This window comes from Coenobita brevimanus, chromosome 55 (assembly GCF_032717465.1).
Source record: "Coenobita brevimanus isolate Jiangsu-jjx chromosome 55, ASM3271746v2, whole genome shotgun sequence".
Taxonomy (NCBI): domain Eukaryota; kingdom Metazoa; phylum Arthropoda; class Malacostraca; order Decapoda; family Coenobitidae; genus Coenobita; species Coenobita brevimanus.
The window spans coordinates 21098990-21114786 of NC_137008.1; the positions used below are offsets into that span (position 1 = coordinate 21098990).

The 15797-nt window shown below is 41.1% G+C and overlaps 1 non-coding gene across 1 annotated transcript; it reads right to left on the minus strand.

The window, feature by feature from the left end:
• Positions 1 to 11966: 11966 nt before the first annotated feature.
• On the minus strand, positions 11967 to 12085 carry LOC145401529 (5S ribosomal RNA). Its single transcript, XR_013897619.1, has one exon. It is a non-coding gene; the product is annotated as a 5S ribosomal RNA (ribosomal RNA).
• Positions 12086 to 15797: the final 3712 nt, after the last annotated feature.

Here is a 15797-nt window from a genome sequence, read left to right on the forward strand (position 1 = left end):
TTATGCCAGACTCGATCGAAAGCCTTTGAGACGTCAAGTGCAATGGCAAACCTTACGCCAAAGTCCCGAAAGGAGGAAGACCAGGAGTCTGAAAGGTTGGTGAGAAGATCGCCAGTGGAGCGTCCCTGACGGAACCCATACTGACGATCAGAAAGAAGGTTGTGATAGGAAAGGTGCTTTAAAATTTTTCTATTAAGAATTGACTCAAAATCTTTTGTGATACAGGATGTTAAAGCAATTGGACGATAGTTAGAGGGTTGGGAATGGTCACCCTTCTTTAGGACTGGCTGAATGAGAGCAAACTTCCAGCAAGAAGGAAAGGTATGAGTTGATAGACAAAGGCGAAAGAGTTTGCCTAGGTAGGGTGTAAGAAGAACAGAAGCACAGTTCTTGATAACAACAGGAGGGACTCCGTCAGGCCCATATGCCTGGTTAGTATTGAGGCCAGTGATGGCAGAAAATACATCAGCTGATGAAATTTTAATGTCAGCCATGAGGAAGTCAGAGGGAGGAAGTGATGAAGGAAGAGCACCGGAATCGTCTAAGGTGGAATTGGAGGAGAAAGTCTGCGCGAAGAAATAACTACAGAGCCATCAGAGTAGAAAAGAGGAGGGAAGGATGATGAGGTAAAGTTGTTAGAAAGGTTTTTGGCAAGGTGCCAGAAGGAGCGGGAAGAATTCGAGTTGGAGAGTTGAGAGCATTTAGTCCGGATGAAATTATTTTTAGCAGAGAGAAGAACAGACTTAGCACGATTCCGGGCAGAAACGTATAAAAGATGTGATTCAGGGATGGGTTGGCTCTGGTACCTTTTATAGGCCCTCTCCCTGCAGTCGTCTCTGTCTCTGTCTGTCTGTCTGTCTGTCTGTCTGTCTGTCTCTCTCTGCACAATGGTCTGTTACTCTTATCCTAGTTTACTTTCATTTTTTCTTCCCCTCTTTCTCTCTTCCTCAAAATATATCCATCACCTCAATCCTACTCTTCCTTCTTGTTATTACCCACCTAGTGAGGCGATAACATAATCGTCTGCCTGTGTGTGTGTGTATGTGTGTGTGTGTGTGTGTGTGTGTGTGTGTGTGTGTGTGTCTGTCTGTCTGTCTGTCTGCTGTGTGTGTGTGTGTGTGTGTGTGTGTGTGTGTGTGTGTGTGTGTGTGTGTGTGTGTGTCTTTTCCCAAAATGTCTCAAAATTATCTAGGCAAATTGTATCCAAACCTTGTGGCCAGTGTCCCGGAATATATGGCTTGTTTTTAAATAACTGTGGTGAAGCTGCAACAATATGCCTCCAATTGCCAGAAGATTTTGCAAGAAAAAAATACTATCTTTTTCTTTCAGTTTGCCGTTTTTCAACACTTTCTATGGTACACTCAACGAAGAGAATAGCAATTTAAAGGGTAACTATTAGAAATTCATCAAATGCCTGTTATACTCGATGACCTTCACCAATATAAAACCCCTGACTTCAAGCTTCTGAATTCTAGCATGATAACTTGGCAGTAAACAGTGAAATCCGAAGGCTTTTTTTTTTTTTTTTTTTTTTCAGTTTTGGCAAAGCTGCGATGCTAAGCCTCCGATTACCAGGGGATTTTTTATTCGTTTTTTTTTTCTTTTTTTTTTCAGTAATGGCGGGCGATATGCAGTCATGGGCGAATGGTTTGGCTTGAATATTCTTCACATGTTCTGTTCGGTCTTGTTACGTAGCTCACAAATTGCACATACATCTTTGCCACGGTAAAACTTTGGTACGTACCCTAATAAGTCTAAAAACAACGATTCAGCGATAATCATATTATTTTGGTTTATGTCTTACAATCTGATACCATAGTTTTATTTATGATTTACTCACAAGTGGTTTTATTTACGAGAGACGCTTTTCAAAACTGATGGGTTGGATGTTTCCTTCATCATCGTTTTCTTCCAGTTTTGTTCATTTACACACACACACACACACACACACACACCACAAAACCAGCAAGAAGACACGGCGTGTGTGCTGGACGGCCCCTTCGGGACCTCCCAGGCCCTGTCTTCCCCCATACTATTCACAAGTCAGCCCACACCCCACTGACCGGGCTAATGTATGGCCCGGCCTTCACTAAAAACGAACGCACGAACGAACGAACGTTATTCATTCAGTAGATCCCCCATTTTTTTCCGGTTCATTGTTGTTACAACATGGCACGAAACCACGAGAGTGCCACGTATTTGATTCATATATAAGGTGACCAGTTTTACTGGAGCTAAAAGCGGGACATTATCACGTATATATATATATATATATATATATATATATATATATATATATATATAGCGTTGCACCTCACCGTGAGGCTGCTAATCAAACACTAAGGTCTCAAACGAACACTGCGAACATACCGTACGGTACTGTGAATGGGCCGACCAAAGTTACCGGTTAGTGAGTATTACATATATTAACAATTCGGTATTTCATTTAGTTTGGATTATGCATAATTTTGCAAATTCATCATAATTTCATAAAAGAAGGTCATTTTATATCTAATGTAACAGTAATTATCTAAAAGCGGGACATTTAAGATAATTTGTTCAAAATGCGGGACATTTTAGTCACAATTTAAAAAGCGGAACTTTTTAGTCACAATTTAAAAAGCGGGACAGACGTCAAACAAGCGGGACTCTGGTCACCTTATTCATATAGTATGTTTTTCTGTCTATATGTCCGCCTGTATAACATAATGGAAAAGCTATTCCATGAAAATGTATCTAATCTGAAAAAAACAGCTGAGGTTCATCAGAAGAAGAGGTGATTTATTTAGGGGCAAAAAAAGTTCATAAATAACGGACAAAAAAGTGGTCAACACCAACAGTACTGATCCGATTTGGGCCAAATTTGGTGGAAGAATTGAATAACAGGGAAGAGTGAAGTGAATTATAGTAAGAACAGGTCAAACTTCCAACCCTTTATTGAAATTGCTTTATTCGATTTCGGTAAAATTTGTTGGAAAGGGTTAACGGTACGCGAGAATGAAATTATTCTATTTTCATAACAATACATCGAAGCAAGGTCACAGGTACTGCACTCTCTTAGTACTTCTTCTTGTTCATCATTGTCATCATTTACTTCTGTCTACCTTTATCTGTCAAACTGTGCCTGTGTATGTTAAACTATCCATCCAGGTCTATATGTTTAATCTGCTAATTATCTGTCAGTCTGTCAGGTAATCCCATTTATCCGAGAGGTCATTTCCTGCATTATTTTATTTATTTATTTTTTTAATGTCTCCGACTCTGGGCAAAGGCTTCAGGGCCTATCCTAAGGTCCAGTAGTCCTCCTACATACCTCCACATGTCACCACTTCGGCACTATCGCCCACTTTCAATACTGAATATATGCTAGGGCTGTCTTGTACAGGACTGGTGTACTGGAATTAGCGGTGGTATTTTTATGGCATGTCGGCTGGTCTTCTGGTACAGTAGATCAGTAAAGTCTGCTTTTTATGAAATTCAGATCCTTAAACTATTCCCTCTCCCAGCCGGGATTCGATCCTGGGTCCATTAGGCCTGCAGGCAGCCTCTCTACCGATTCAACCATCTGTGGTAGTAAGAGTTTAATTTTATAAAATCATCACACCGTGCTTGAGGCGTTAGAGAGTTCTTATCAGGTGTTCTGCTTTATGTCCCCTTTTGATGAGTAAAATCGCTGTAAGAAAAAATGATAATTGAAAGTAAAGACATAAACAATTTCCCTGCACTAATACGACAAGGAAGTCATTTTCCTCTGCGGGACTCGGTGGTGCTTCAGGTGGATGAGAGATGAAGGAAGGAAAAGAAGAGAAGGCAGAGTTCAAGGAAAATAAAATTAATTACCATCTTATGTATGGTGGTGGCCTTTTTATTCTATTTTTGTGATACCCTAAATGATCTAATTTAGTTCAAAAGTGGTCGTAAATATAAAAATGAAGATAATATCTAACCTTTCTAGTCCGAAAAAAATATCAAATTCAGAAAAATCGTCCGGAAAATGCAAGAATGAAACAATTTTAAGACTGAAGGTAAAGGAAATTATTGACAGGAAACATCACGTACAATAAAAATATCAGGAGCAAGTCAGTACATATAATGCTCCTTATAAATCTCCCTTTTTCGACTTTCTTTCTTGTAACTGAGTCGACAATATCTTACTGAGAAACTGCATCTTAAATCTCCCTTCCCCTCTATAAAGCTGACCTTCAAGTTCTCTCGCTTTACAGTAGGCTACAGGCTATACCGAAAATGTTGAGATACTCTGGAATTCTTTGCTGACATATTATGAGGAGGGACTGTACAAGAAAGGTCTAAGAAATCATGAGGAGCAATTAAGGATTGAATATATATATATATATATATATATATATATATATATATATATATATTGGGCTAATAAAACAAGGAATACCTAACACTCTTAACACTAAGAAGCACTGAGAGAGTGCAATACCCGCGTCCACACATCACTGGGCATCTGCGATGATGAAGTAATGAGAAAAAATGCTGGAAACTCTTCTTGTCGGCGTGAAGAATTGAAGCACCTTCTCACCTCTTATCTACTTTTTGTACTGCTTCCTTGCCATGGTTCGAAATTGGCAACGACCTTGGATACGACAGGTGCCAACTGATCTCGTTGGTCTTACGGCCAAACATTTGACCCTGCCCTGTGACCTTGACCACTGGCTGATTGCTCTCATACCAGAATCGTTTCATATTTATCTGCCTCTAAAATCATCGTTCGATTCTGGCTGTCTGGATCAAAAGTTATTTCCTTGCCCTTGCCCTATGTCCTTGACTTCTGACTTATTTTCCTGAAATTAGAATAAATTCAGCTTTGGTTAACTTTTAACCCCACTATGATGTTTGATCCAAACTAAATCTAATATACCGGTACTATAATTCTGTGTGTGTGTGTGTGTGTGTGTGTGTGTGTGTGTGTGTGTGTGTGCTATGTCTACTAATACGAAGTCGGTTCACTTCCTTCTAAAACGGCTTCAAGCTCGCGCAGGGGGCGGAGCATCGGAGTGACGTCAACTGGCTCTGGAGTCTGGCACGAAACTCCAGTTCAGTTGACTCCTGACCATAAAGGTGAGTGGATGCTTGCTCCACTCATCAGACCATGACACATTTTCAGTCAGAAATGAGGGGAGGGACTGAAATGTGTGAGGGAAGTCTTGGGTGTGATGGAGGATATGAAGGTGTGGGGGTGTGATGAAGGTTATGAAGGTGTGGGGGTTTGATGGAGGATATGAAGGTGTGGGGTTGTGATGGAGGATATGAAAGTGTGGGGGTGTGATGGAAGGTGTAGGGATGTGAGGGAACCTACTACTACTTTATAGGGTTAAACGAGTCCGCACTTCTCCCCCTTCTTCGTTTTCCCTTATTATAAATGTTTTTTTTTTGTCTGCCCTTTTATACATTTTCTGTTACTTAAGCCGACTGAGGTAACACACAAGCCACACCTCCCTGCGCCCTGATGGAAAGTGAACCGATTTGGTATTGATAGACTTAGTATGTGTGTATCTGTTTTCAACATATTTCGAAAAGTTGTGGACGAATTCCACCTTCATGTACTCAGCTTCAATAAGTTGATCCGTTACGTGTGTGATATACCAACAGCCGTAGCAAAATGGAAATGTAAGACACACACACACACACACACACGTATATATATATATATATATATATATATATTCCAAGAGACATATGAGGTTGAAAGCTATGGCACATTCTCCTTTATTTTCTTATGCAAAATTTTTCGGTGATCTTCTTGAATACCCTTTCCGTCTCTTGTTTCTAGAGGCAATCTTAATTATCGCAAAACAACCTACAATTAACAAACAAGTCGAAGATTTTCAAATTCTGACATCCTCAAAATGCCACCTAAGCTTAGCCAATGAAGCAGCCAATGAGCGATCAGCTTAGCTGATCAGCTCCGCTCACCTGTCTCCACCTGATTCGCCTGAATCGCACATAAGCAGCCGCCTATGACAGAACCACCCTGCCACTGAGGCCAGCCATCTTGCTCAGCACTTCATTGATCGCTTTGCCTCTTCCAATTTCCTGCAGTCCGTCAGGCCCCTGCAGGTGCAGCTTCCCGCCTCTCGTGCTGCAGCTATTCAGGCAGCCTGTGATAGGCCTGACCCCGCTGATTGTCCAGTCACCAGTGGGGAGCTTCAGAAAGTGCTACGATGCAGGGAGGACACTGCACCGGGGCTCGACAGACTCACGTACTCTGTTTTGTCAAACATTGGAGATTGCGGTAGCGAGCATCTGCTCGATCTGCTCAGCCTCTCGTGGTCTGAGGGGCGTCTGCCAAGGTCGTGGAAGATGGCTGTCATCCACCCAATTCCAAAGCCTTGCAATCCCGCTGCCATGCACCCAATCTCCCTTCTCAGCTGCATCACTAAGATGGCTGAAAGGGTTGTGCAGGCTAGTCTTGCTTGGCGGCTAGGACCATTGCACCCAAGGATTTATGCTTACCATCCAGGCCGGAGTGCCACTCACTCCCTTGCATCATTCCTTGGGGAGCTGAGGGAAGGAAGGGGAATGGCTGTCCTTCTCGACCTTGAGAAGGCCTTTGAACTGGCAAGCCCTACTGTTATCCTGGTTGCTCTTGTGGCCAGGGGTGTGGGAGGCAGGCTTTTATTCTGGGTCCAGGACTTCTTTCATGATCGTTCTGTGGGGGTCCACTTTCAGGGGCACCTCTCCCATTTTCATCTGTATCCCAATGGCACCCCCCAGGGAAGCGTCTTAAGCCCTCTCCTTTTTAACGTCCTTATGGAAGGGCTTTTGACTGTTGGCTATGGGTCTGGCATCACTCTGCTATGCAGATGATTTGGCCCTCATCTCCCCACGCCGGGACTGCTTTTCACAGGCGTCCTCTGCCCTTTCCCGACTCCATGCTAAATGCAACGAGCTAGGGCTGAAAATCAGTCTGGACAAGACAAAGTGTCTGCCTTTTGGCCTCCGTCCCCCAGACTTTCCAGTGCTGCTTGCGGGCAGCCAGCTCACCCTCGTCTCTTTACACCAGTATCTGGGGGTCTGGTTTGATGGGGGCTTTACCTTTGCAAGCCATGTCCGATACCTGCGGAAGCATTTTTCCACCTGCGTGGCTGCTCTCCAGTATCTTTCAAAACGGAGTCTGGGGGCATCCTATTCCATCCTTCGCACTTTTTACATCCACTCCATATGGTCTCTGGTGGACTATGGAGCAGTCTGTATGACTGGTCTCTCCCTACCGATCTCCAGCTCTCTAAAAGTCATACAGAATGATGCACTACGTGTCATGCTCAGCACTCCACGTTGGGCCCAGGTCACTAACTTGCACATGGAGAGTGGTTTGCCATCACTGGCGCTCTGCATCGTACTACATGCGGCAGTTATCACTCTCCAGCTGATGCAGCACTGGCCTCACCTGCTGTCTCTGCCCTACTAAAATGCCTGTCGTGCCACGCACCTAAGCCGCTCCCCCAACGTGATTGGGCCCGAACCATAGCTTCCCTTATTCATGATTTGGGAGCTGTTCCTGGTCTCTGCCAGGACCCTGATTCCCCGTTCCCTGGCTTTATAGATCCACCACCATGGAGTCCACCCCCTTTCTGTATTCTCAGTCTGTCAGAGGCCAAACCTCGCTCCTCTATTCCTGCTATCATTCGTCAGGAGGGTCTCAGTTGGGTGGCTGTTCTGGACTCCCCGGGTTCAGCCACTTAATTTACTGATTGCTCGGTATACCTTGATGGCTCTGCTGGGTCTGCTTTTGTCTTTGGGAACTTGGTCGAATTGTGGCACCTCTCCCCGTGTGTGTCTGCCTTCCAGGCAGAGCTTGCAGCCATCCTGGGTATATTGTGCCACGCCCATCATCACCATCACCGACGCATTGTTATTCATATGGACTCTCTTTCGTCCCTTCAGCTGCTACACTCTTTTTCCCTTCATGACAATGTCTTCCACCTGACAGCCATTTATACAGTTGCAATCCTCCTTGTCTTGGGGGGTGCCACTATTATTCTTCATTGGCTCCCAGGCCATGTCGGGATCACTGGCAATGAACTTGCTGATGACGTGGCACGCTCTGCCTGCTCTCTTCTGGAGATCACGTTCCCCCTCCGCCCCAGCCCCTCTTACGTCCTTGGCGCTTTGACTGCATCCATAGGCAGGCTGTCCCGGGAGGAGCACCAACTTTGCATCTCCGGGGGTTCTAGCTCCTCGGCTTGGTGTGCCACCGCAACATCCTATTCTCCCCTGCTGCCTCCCCCAGGCCTGTCGAACTATCTCATTTTGAGACTCAGGAGATTGCGCCTGGGGTTCCCCTGTTTTAAACAAATTGCTACTACGGAGCCAGATCCGTGTCCCCATTGCTTGGCCAGGTCTGACGTGCCTCTCATTCATTACCTCCTTCACTGCCCCGCCACATCCCTGCTCAGGTCTCGCCCCAATGTGGGCCTTGCTCGATCGGGCAACGACTTTTACTGATGCTGCCGGCATTGTTGCCGGGACACCTTTCGATACTCTACTCCGTAATGTTAGGTACTACCCTCCTCCATGCTAATTTCAGTGTGCACACTACACGTGCAGCTCTGTCAGGCTTTCTGTTTCCCCATGTCCCAGTACTACTGGGACGAATATCCAAACAACAACAACGATAACAGACAACCAATAGATCCAGGCTGAAGATGGAGCAAGATAGTTCCGAAACATCACTGCTCTTTGGGGAACTCCTGAAGAAACTTCAAGATCATCGAAAAAATGTATGGCAAATAGAAACCGTATATAAGAAAATCAGTAAAGGAAAATGTACCATAGCTTTCAACCTCGTATGCCTCCAAGAGTGTATCCCGCCTGGCTATATCTATCCACCTGTCTATCTGTCTATCTATCTATCTATCTATCTACAGTATATATATATATATATATATATATATATATATATATATATATATATATATATATATATATATATATATACAGTCCCATCTGTAATTTAAACACTATGTCTTCTTATGAGCTCATGCTCAAATAGTTCTTTTAGGATTTTAAAAACCTTACAGGTCTTTTTTTTTTTATCTTTTTAGATCTACTGAAGATGGCATAGATGAATATGTCGAAATGTCTGGACATTATAAATGTGCTGTTCGTTGCAACACTGGTATTGCTTTTCCTGTAAAAAATTGGTACTTCTGTACAGAGTTCGTGATTTCTTCACTGACCAGCAGTTGGCCTCAATATACAAAAGTCATGTGCGTTCTCAAATCGAGTACTGTTCGCTACTGTGGAGTGGATGTGGAGCGGTTGCATTGAGGGAATTGGACAAAATTAAAAAAAAAGCCATTAGGTTAATCAATAATCCTGCCATTACGAAGGACCTTCCTCCATTTGGCTTTTCAGTATGTAGAGATGTTGCTTCTTTAGCATTATTTTACCGATATTTTTACCGTAAGTGCTCTAACGATCTTGCTTCAATTGTGCCTCCCCTTCAGATTTTCTCCAGAAAAAACTCGGGCAGCTGGGAGCGCCCATGAACTCTCACTCTCTCCCCCGTAACGCAGAACCTTGCTTATCAAAAATCATTTATCCCCAAAACTATTACTCTCTGGAATTCGCTTCCTTGGAGTTGCTTCCCACAAACATTTAATCCACTTTTATTTTAATCAGGTTGTTATAAATATTTTAGGAATGGAGGATGCCTTTAGGCACATAGACTTTTTTTTTTATTTCCTTTGTTTTTCCTTCGTCCATTCATTGTCCCCTAATATATATATATATATATATATATATATATATATATATATATATATATATATATATATATATATATATATATATATATATATATATATATAAAACCACTCACTCAGTCTAGTGCTGCTCTCGGGTGTCTGCCCTGTCCTCTCCTCCATCCTTTTTTCCTTCCATCTTCTTCTGTCTTTCTCTCCTTCATTCTTTCATCGTCTTTCTGTCTGCGGGTGACTTTACACTCCCTCTTCTGTCTTTCATTCCTTCATTCTTTCCTCTTCCTTCTCCCTGTGGGTGACTCTATATTGAATGACAAGTCAAATGGTTTCCTGTACACAAGGAAACCATTTATTACGCTGGGTGGTAACCATATAACCAAATTTTGGCGCCTGGTGGTTTAGTGGGTATTCTTGTGCTCCAATCGGACTGAGCCGGTGAAGGTTTATATCCAAGGGGTGATTGGGGTTTATTGCTCACGTAATGCCACTCAGGGATGAGTGACTAACAATGAGTGAGGTTGGTCACTCTCATCTTAAACGTCAGGACCAACTGCCTAGCCCCGGGCTTCTACGCTCCTCATGGGGCAACGTAGGATTGGATGATGGATGGATATTATATGTATATGTATATATATATATATATATATATATATATATATATATATATATATACAGTATATATATATATATATATATATATATATATATATATATATATATATATATATATATATATATATATATATATATATATATATATATATAATAATTTTGTATCGTCTTACATTTGTCGTTAACCACACTATGTGATCGATTTTTTGGTATTTTGTCAACTGTTCAACTGTTTTATTGTGTTTGTAAAATGTTCACTAGGAATTCTCGTTCACGATCCACGAAGAGTCTTTATGTACTTATTTTTAGATGTTTACATAGTTTAAATACTTTTCCTAGACTATAAGCCATTAGTGTGCTTTACCTTTTTTGTATCTGTCATATGTTTAGTACTCTATACTGTATTTGATGTACTTGTAAAATAATGAATGATAATAATAATAAAATTTATGTTGTTGCACATGATACACAAAGAGCTGGCATATCTTTACCCGTCCCCGTCCCGGGGTATTGTTTTCATACTGTTTGTTTGTTTTTAATTGTTTGTTTGTCTGTCTGTCTGTCTGTCTGTCTATCTGTTAATAACTTTACGTGAAAACTAGTTGTGCGATTATGACTAGAAAACTAGTTGTGCGATTATGACTAAAATTACTGGGATGATGGTCCATGACCTCCTGATCACCTGACTAAATTTTGGGCCAAATCGGGCCAAGGCCCAGGCTGTAGAACTTGAAAAAAAATAAAGGGGTGGGGGAGACAGGTAAAAAATTGTATTATCACCATAACTCCTTTCAGTTTCGTCGTCTCGACATGATACTAAAGATGCAGCTTTCAAATCTGCATCCTATAACATGCCACATTACATTAGGGTGCTAGGGGAAGGGCGGTCAATGGCCTAAAATTTGAAATGGGCATAAAATCGTCAATTTTCTCCCGATTTACTCCAAAATTGATACACGTCATCTCTGACTAGATACCCTGTCGTGTTTATAAGTCAGCACTAAAATGACTGCCGGGGACGAATTTGCTGTTCCTTGGCATCGCTTCTTGTTATTTCTAGTTCTTCCTCCTTTGCCTAATGCCATAAGTGGTGTGCTGTACCTCTTCGTAATTATGTAGATATTTATTACTCAAAAACCATCACAGTTTCTTCTTAATCACATCGGATATTTCCTTCCATCCCCTGCAGAACTTTGGTTTTGTTTTAAGTTGATTGTCACTTGGCAATTGGAATATTTAGTAAACCTGTAGACGAGAAATGCAACCAAGAAAACGGCTCTGCAAATAAAATGGCTCTCGTAAAGTTCTGTTGCGCTCTGTATGTTGGTTTTTAGGTCTTGTCAGTCCATGAACCTGTATAATTTAAAAACCTTCCTCTTGCTTTCCAAGACTACTTCAGAAATAGGCCAAAGCTCACTGGTTCTAACAGGCATTCGGTTAGGCTTATAGCGCAGTGCCAGTGGTTGAAGTAAAACCTTTAGAGACAAGGCTAATCAGAGATTTTTCATTCATTCATTGCCAGACGCCATGTATCCCAGACGGGGTGGCCAATGGCTTAGAGTTAATTGTTTTACAGGGAGGGGCACTAATCCTCCACCAACCCCACTTGACACGCAGGGATGCCAACAGCATCTGGTGTTCCCAGGCGGTCACCCATCCAAGTACTAACCAGACCCAACGTTGCTTAACTTCGCTGATCGGACGGGAAGCGGTGTACTCAACGTGGTATGGCCGTTGTATAATCAGAGATGCTGCTCTCATTTTGTGCAGTTTATACTAATCTGCTCAGATCGAGGACAGTCAGGCTCAAATGTGTGAGGAAAATGTGGTTTAGAACCTTAGACACGTAGAAGGGCCGGGGACAGCATACAATTGGGCCTACATAATGTATTGTTTCTTGGGAGCTGTCGCAAAACATATTTTTCTAGAGGCATTGCTGTATTATTTCAGCGTGTAAAAAAAGTATTTTGGTATAACGTAGTGTTAATGTAAAACATGGCGACCAGAAAACTGTTCGAAAATGCCCTCCTCCCTCAAAAAAAACAAAAAAAAAACAAAAAAAGCTCTTATAAAGTAGCCATATAAGTACGCTGTACAACTATAGTCGCTTTGCGAGGAAGGTCACTTGATTATCATCCTAATCTTTTATTTCTATTCAAAAAATCATCGTCTGAGTGTGAATAATTAATATATAAAAAGGCTCTGGATCCCTCGTGTATGTGAGGTTTACACAGACATCAGTCTTACTCTGTCAGCCCTCATATAAACGGGAGCACCACGTCGTAACATCACCCTTAGACCTCAGGAGGTTTCACAGTGGCGAGTAAAAACGTCAGACGAAGCCAAGAAAATAAAAGGCCCCTCAGGCGATTTAAGGATTAAGTAATCATTATGAACATCAATTTCTTTAAAATAAACTTAAGATAGCTTTTCCGTTGCCATTACACCAGAAGTTTATGCCAAGTGAATGGTAGGTGGCTATGTTGGTTACTGTCGGTTCAACTTATAGGTGTAGTGCAGAGGACAGTGTAGACAATCTCGATATACTCGTAACTGTAAATAAACAGTTCTAAACACAACACCTGCAGACTGGTAATACTTTCGTACCACTTGTGCCTCATTTGAAAAGATAATAAATAACTAAAAAGTTAAAATGAAGATGTAATCGTTATCAAGATATTGCAGAGGAATTATATTAAGGAAACCCTATAGACTATCCGCGAGAACCAAATTTGTGAATCTGATTAACGATAAACTAAGAAAAGTCTTTGAGAATATTTACACATAAATGTGGGTGAAAGATATCGCATGCATCATAAAATTAAAGGAGTACTACTTGAAACTGTGAATTTTTGTAGGGAGGCCAAGCATATTTCTCGTACTGTAGTCAAAAGAAGAAATGCACCATCTTACTTGCCAGAACAAAAAAGACATACTTAAGTAAACCATAGTACTTTTCCTGATATTTTCCAGCGATGTGTGTAGGTCTGCCATAGCTTACGTAGTTTCTCAGATAATCCAATTTTGGTGCTCGAGTTATATATATATATATATATATATATATATATATATATATATATATATATATATATATATATATATATATTTTTTTGGAGGGGGGGCATTTTTAGTTATACATTAGCTGTTTTTAAGTCTCGTAAATAACACCAATTACTTTTTCATAAACTTTCTATCTATGTGCATTATATATTCTCTGTAGTTTTAAGTTTCTGACATAGCTCAGGTTTTGCACCACACATGGTGCTTTTTTTACCTCTTTTTTTTTTTTTTTTTTTAAACAAAATAACTGAGATCTGTGAAAACCTCACTTTATTTATTACCCATTACTTTTTCATATGAGAACATGTGCTGTAGTTTTAATTGTTTTTAAGGTAAGATAGTTTTAATGCTGTGCTCTAACCTCCAGCTACATGCAGTATAGATTCCCCGCTTGCTTGCTCGAACAGTAATGAACTTAGCTTAATACGTGTTAAATGAACGGTAACTAAGTTCAAATGTTAGTCTGCAGCAAAAGATCAAAACCAAAATAATTTGATAATGTAGAGACAGAAGAAAGAGGGAGAAAAGGAGAGAGGTGTTGAAGATAATGCCGTGTGTATGAGGAAAAAAGATAAAGCAAAAATAGAAGATGAAATACTGCAGAAAGCCAGACCAAAAGATCAGAGGAGGAAGGAGGAGGTAAGAGAGAGTAAGAGGGAAAAAGTGAGGCCTCTGCGGGTGGAGAGCTGCCTGAGGGAGAAGGAGGAATTCAGATGTGTGTGCAGAGAGAGAGAGAGAGAGAGAGAGAGAGAGAGAGAGATGCTTACATTGGAAGTGTACAAGTACTCTTTCTCTCTATACAGAATATATAGATAGATAGATAGATAATCTATCTATCTATCTATCTATCTCTGTTTCTCTCTCTCTCTCTCTCTCTCTCTCTCTCTCTCTACTTATTTATTTATTTATTTATTTATTTATAAGGAGGTAGGTAGATAACGCAGACATTGCAATATGTGATTATAGATGAAGTAGATAGCTTTGGTAGTTTCTGTTGAGTAAGCCAGGTCTGTATGGTCATGACGACTCATCAACTGGAGATATGCAACCACCCCGGCAGTGCCGTCCCGTGCAGTGAACCGATGTTCCCCTGCAGCAGACAGCGCCTTGCTACAGTGAAGAGCGGGGTAAAGTGTGGACGTTTGGTTCCCGGATGGATGCTGGATTTGTGTCTCTCCATCCAGTTAACAAGGGGAGCAGTAGGCTTTGCACCACATCATTATTTGGTTATATGACTACCATCCAGAGTTGTAAATGGTTTCCTGAGTTACAGTAAACCATTAGGCTTGTCAGTGATTGTAGAGCCGCATGAAGTGGAAAGAGCAAAAATGAAAAATGACATGAAAGATGAAAGGGAAAAGGAGAGAGAAGGGAAGACAGAAAAATAATAATGGATGAATGGAAAAAGTAGGCAGCACAACATCAGTTTGATTGAAGGATGGTCACCACCACCTACCACTAGGTTCCATAGTGGTAATGGGATGTGCTAATCAGAAAACTGCAGGAAAGTAAACTAAATAAACCATGTGAAAATGACAGTAACATAGCTTCTATGGATCTTGAAACGTGAATACCCAGGTGATGAGGGAAGTGTTATGGAAACTGCTATGCACATGTGCATTGTTTAAAAGATGAGGCTGTGTCGCCCCCTCCACCCTCACCCTCTTTACTCAGTACCATGCTGTGGTGCGTAATTATTATTTTTTTTTTTTAATCCGGGTGTTGATTTAGTGGGGAATGATAACCCACTCCGTGTCAGTATTGTTTCTTAGTATTTGATATTGTACTTTACCAGCAAAATTCTGCCAGACCATGTTGGATAAAGTCCTTGCGTTTATTCCTTCTCCTACAAGAAATTTTCTGACTGTGTGCTTGATTCTGTCTCTTTTTTTCTACCAACGTGGTGATAAGCCTCACAACATTCTGGATGTCGTCCTCGTCATTTTTGGTAAAAAGAATAAGAAATGAGCAGAAGATGAAGATCGATCTGCGCAAATCGTTGTTATCTGTGATAAGTTTTTCTTTGATAATTTGACAAACTAATTTGAAGAACAACCTCCAAAAGTGTTCATAATTAAGAAATTAATGTATTGTTGCACACACGCACAAATATGTGTGTGGATAAGGACTAAAAGGAAAATGATGAAAAATGGGTTTATCTCTTGTTGTACGAAACAAAAAATATCTCCACTTTGATCAAAGAGCTCGATATGAGACGCAGAGTAGTTAAGACATCACAGCAGGATATTCTCTCAGTAATACAAAATCGAAGTCAAATTAACAACCAACGAATGTATGAACATCAGAATTCAAGAACCCTCACTGCAGTTAAATCATATACTTACGATAACGGCATTTGTATAGCTGAAAACGATTCACTGAGGAAAGCAA